Raw genomic sequence first — 5,418 nt, forward strand, 5'->3', positions numbered from 1 at the left:
GACTCTGGACCAATGGGCCGAGAGAGACGGGAGCTCCTACGTGCGCTAAGTATTTGAGCGTGTGCTCTGTTGGAATCATTCGAATCGTAGGTTGTTCGACTCTGTGAATCGATCGTCCTGGTGGTCGAATCGTCCGTCCCCTTTTGAGAGAGAGCGCATCTCCTTTTATAGATGAAGGCGACGACTTTACAAGAGGGAGTGTGAGAGAAAGAGTGTGTGTGTGCTATCTAGTCTTGTTGCCCACGCCGTCAGGTACAAGGCAGTTTACCGGTGCCCATAATACTGTTGATGTTTAGATGCATGTGGTAGGTTCCATCGTCTTCTTCTGGTATGGCAGATGTTGGCGCCTACCATACTGTAGGATAAATGTCGGCGCCCACAACATTGTTCATGTTCTGACATGTCTGGAAGGTTGTGGTGCCTCTTTCTGACATGGCCTGATAGTACTGTCCTGCAGGTGTGCAGGGTATGACCCTTGATATTGCGGTTTGACTGGAGCGCCCTGCCTTACTTGCTTTGTTCGTTTCCTGGGTCTTCACCGAGCGGGCGTCCCTGGTCGATCATTCCCCAGTCGGCTCTGGCCTCCTGGTCGGGGAAGAGGTGTAAGCAAAGGTTCGATATACTCTCGGTCGGAGAGACGAGTCGAAGTCGGAAGCGAGCGTCGTTCCTCCTTGGCCAGGCCTTTCGGTCGGAGAGGCGGGCTGGAGTCGGAAGCGAGCGCGGGAGTCGAAGGCGAGCTGGCCAGGCCTTCCAGTCGGATAGGCGGGCTGGAGTCGAAGGCGAGCGTCATTCCTCCTCGGCCAGGCCTTCCTGTCGGAGAGGCGGGCCAGAGTCAGAAGTGAGCGCAGGAGTCGGAGGCGAGCTGGCTAGGCCTTCTAGTCGGAGAGGCGGGCCAGAGTCAGAGGCGAGCGTCGATTCTCCTTGGCCTGGCCTTCCGGTCAGAGAGGCAGGCCGGAGTTGGAAGGGACGAAAGCGAGGGTTGTTCCTCCTCGGCCAGGCCTTTCAGTCGGAGAGGCGGGCCGGAGTCGGAAGCGAGCGTCGTTCCTCTTTGGCCAGGCCTTTCGGTCGGAGACTGGATCGCCCCCGGCCTGTCGTTAGGTTTTGTGGGCCGGCCTAGGAGTTGCGCGTCGTTCGCAACGTCGTCTGCTGGGCCGATCCTTTGCTAGGAAGCAGGTCCATAAGGGACCCCGGGTTCATGAACCCGACACATAGCAAACTCGTAGAATAATGATCCCCATGAAGAAAAAGATCTGTAACTGCCTCTTGAAATCTGCACAAACTTCAGAAGGCTAACTAAGAGGATCAGAGGGTCCAACGGCAAACAAGCAATGCAAGAACATGTGGTCCAAGTCTTTTTCACGATCAACTGAACAAAGGACACCTGAGTAAGACTGGAGCTCCATATGGCGTCTCCGGGGCAGATTTAGGCGTCGTTTGGTATAGCTCAGCTTCACTAGTAAAACTATTTTTTTTTGGAAAATAGCTTCATGAACAGCTTTATTGGTGAAGCTGAGCTATTTTAGAAAAACTGTTCGGCAAAACAGTTTCACCAACGACTTCATGAATGGTTGAGAGAGGGAAATAAATGAGAGAGCTGGGAAAAGCTACTTTTTTTAGTTTCACCTCTCTCCATTCCTCTTTGAGAGCATAAAAAAGGAGCTTTACGCCATGAGCTGTTTTGAAAAAGAGTGTTTGGCAAAAAAAATAGCTCACAACAACTCATGAAGCTGTTGGTGAAGCTGTGCCAAACATGCAAAGCAATCCTTGAACAAGAGCCAGAAAAAGACTTTATGTTTTGGTTGGCATGAACATGACCATAGCCAAGAAAAAACAGAAGTGTTGTGATGCCCAATGAGTGATCATCTGTACGCTTTCCTTGAAGAAAACAGATGATTTTTGCCCATGTGGAAGCATAGGTTGATGGAGTAGTTTATTAAATTTTTATGTGATTGATTTAGGCACAACCAAAATATGCATTATTCATATATGGCTTCCAAGAGAAAGAAAGATCCATCGCCAGGTCAACAGTTTGCCTTGTACATTATTCATAGTTTTTCGGAAAGAAACAAGATACTATTCTCCACATACATCTCAACAGCTTTTAACCTTTTATCCATAAAAACATTCAAGGATCACCATGTGGAATCGTCGCCATCAAACACACGAGCCACGCCGCCGCAGGCAGTGCTCCCCTGCTCAGTAGAAGGGAGCCTTCTTCTCACTAGGAAGGAGGATGTCATTTTTTTCCTGCAAAAAAAAAATGTGAACATCTTTCACAGACCAATTTCCTTGAGCAATAATAAGTTGACGATGGCGAAAGTAAAACTTGCCTCGGCCGGCATGGGTTCGCCATTGAGGAATTGCTTGAACAAGAGGAACGCCTACGCCGGACGGTGCACGGGAACCAGGTGCCCGGCGCCGCGGACGGTGATGTAGGTCAGGCCTTCATACTGCACACTCCAGCCGCCAACCTATATATACATATTTCATCAGTCACCCCAGCATATATATTTATATGATAGCCATGGAGGAAAAGAAGCTACTACATACAGTACTCCTATATAAATATTTGTAAGATTAAGAAACTCAGGATCAATTCAGAGATATGAACGAAGCTCGGTATGTATTTTTCTAGCTCCTGTTGTCAACACTGACCTCACGCTCGGTTGGGGCCATGTAAGCTAGTTTTAACAGGAAGGCCCAGGGCGGCAAGAGAGCGCCTGGTCGAACTCACAGGCACTACACTGTCCGTGTCACCACTGAAAAGAGCAAAACTCATGCATTTTAGTTGTTTCTAGCCAGCCAGTCAGCAGCTTATATATACGCCTACCTGAAGACCCAGACCCTGAGGCCAGCTTGAATGAGCTCCCTGTAGACGGGTAGCAGGTCATCGGCTGCCTGTCCCCAGTTATCAAATATGGTATTGCTGCAGACCAGATAAAGAATATGTGGGTTTTGCCCACGAAAATGAATTCAGTATCTACGGCGCCAGTATATGTATATTGTGTAAAAAACACTGTTGAAAAATAAAAAGCTAGAGATAGTGAGAGACCTGCATACAGCCCATGGGTACTCTATGATGCCACTGATGTTGGCATGTAAGGCCTTCTGCACCTCGGGGAGGTTCAAGTAGTTGATGGAGTTGAAGACGGCGCAGGGGTCGTAGGGGGGGCAGCATCAATGGCGGCGGCTGAACGACACACCGTCAAGAAGATCACCCATCGCGAAATTAATTAAAAAAAGAAGTTCAAATGAGTCATTATTGTATATAAAAGAAGATCATCGATTGCTGCTGGTTGAAGTTTTCATGGCAACTTACGGCGCGGCCGCGGGGCGTCCAGAACCTGCGCTGGTACGGGCCCTCCCTGTCGCACGTCGGCGTGTAGATGGTGTAGGGGTTGATGTGTCCTTGCTCCGCCAGGGCCTTGTTCCAGACCTCCGTGCACTCCGGCGCGGGGTGCATGAAGGAGGTCCCCGGGCAGACCTTGAGCCCGCGGTCCAGGGTCTCGTCGGAGATGAGGCCGTGGTACGGTGCCACCAGGACTCGAACATGCCGATCATGTCTTCGTGGTCGTTGGTCAGACCACTGGAGACCAACAAGCCTTGGAAGTTAATGAAAGGGGCGTTGTTCCGTCCTGTACACAACCTGTGCGAGCTGAGGAATAAAGTGACCTGCAAATTAAAATACTTCACAAATCAATGCATGCACAACAGTACCTGCAAACACTATGCATGTGCGTATGTGCTCGAATACCATGATATGAAATGGAACTTGAGACATCGACCGAATTATTAAAGAATTATAAAATATAATATTGCAAAGTAACCACTAAATTTAAAGTTCTCACATCTGCCATCATGAAACATAATGTAAAGTATGCATTAACCATTTCCGTCATTATAGAAATACATTAAAATATGCTCAAATCTATGTATCAATACCCACATAAGCTATAATGGAAAATAGTTCAATAAATTTAAAATGTGCTATATATATTTCTAAATTATGAATTTGTACCATTGCTAAACTAAAAAAATAAAGCATAAATAGTACTTGCCACTATCTACACCAAGTGAACATGCATCTATTAGTGCATGCAACCTTTGTTCCATGCATACTAGCTAGCTAGCTACCTTTGTTCCATGCGTACTCGTTGAGCAACAGCCTCTCGCCGTTGGTGTGGACGCGGAACGTGCCGAGCTCCTGCATGGTGCCTAGGCCGATGGAGGAGCACCCGGGCCCGCCGTTGAGCCAGAGGACGAGCGGCGCGCCCGCCGGCTCGGCGGCGTCGGCCTCTTGGAAGCAGTAGTAGAGCACGCGGCCGTTGTGGTCGTCGATGGTCACGTAGCCGCCGTACATGCCGAACGCCACGCCCTTGGGCTGGCCCGGCAGCCCCAAGATGCGGTCGTCCTCATGCTGCTGCTGCTTGTCGTGCTCGGGTGACCGGCGTGCCGCGACCGGCGCCAGGAGGAGGCCGCCGGCAGCGGCTAGTACGAGTAGGAGCGTCGTCGTCGCCGTAGTGCGCCTTGGTGAGCCGTACATGCCGGAGGAGCTGATGAAGATGGCCATGTTTGCTCGATCTTTGGCCCTCTCGACTGGCTATGCCGCCTATGCGGTATGCCTATGCGCACACACGCGCGCACACACACACATATATATAAGTAAGGAAGTAAGATTCGCCAATATATAATATTAAAAGAATACATCGCGTTGTTGTGAGAATTGTACATAAAATTATACTACTTATATATTTACTTCATACAACTAGCTTGTGAAGCCTTCAACCCCGAGTACCAGCGGCGGATCGGGCGCACCAAAAGTTTAGCTGAGGAAAAACCTACCTTAGCTCTTGCCGATCCATCGTTGCCAACACGAGGAGAGTATGTAGGACTGTGAGCAAGATATGGAATCGCAGATATTATTTTGTGTTTTTTTCTTCTTTTGAGTGGAAGATATTTTGTGCTGTTGGGCATTTGCATACACCTTGGGCCCGGATGCCTGGTAACTTCAACAGGCCACAAGGTCTAATTGGGCCTTCTCCGAGAGCTTGCTAACGTACAGTAGCACCCTGGCTGTTGCTGAGGCAGGCACTTGTCGGCACGGATGGCCGACAGGCCATATCGGCCTACCGAAGGCCGACAGGACATGGAATACAAACTACAGTAGCACCGTGGCCGTTCTCCGTAACGTATAGGAACTTGTCGGCTCACCGATGGCCGATAGGCCGTATCGGCCTACAGATGGCCGACAGGACATAAAACACACGGCACTGTGCCACAGTGGCTGTTCTCCGAGAGCATGCTAGCATACAGTAGCACGCCGTGGCTGTTGCTGAAGCAGGCACACCAGCTATTACTGTTCTTCTATAGAGGAAATTAGCGGCAACAGCTATACGGCCTCATCGGTCCCGATCAGTC

At 49.7% G+C, this 5,418-nt stretch overlaps 1 pseudogene; it reads right to left on the reverse strand.

The window, feature by feature from the left end:
• Positions 1–2,012: 2,012 nt before the first annotated feature.
• Positions 2,013–4,570, reverse strand: LOC136464731 (P-(S)-hydroxymandelonitrile lyase-like; annotated as a pseudogene).
• Between the last annotated feature and the right edge of the window lie 848 nt (positions 4,571–5,418).

Source organism: Miscanthus floridulus, chromosome 7 (genome assembly GCF_019320115.1).
Source record: "Miscanthus floridulus cultivar M001 chromosome 7, ASM1932011v1, whole genome shotgun sequence".
NCBI lineage: Eukaryota > Viridiplantae > Streptophyta > Magnoliopsida > Poales > Poaceae > Miscanthus > Miscanthus floridulus.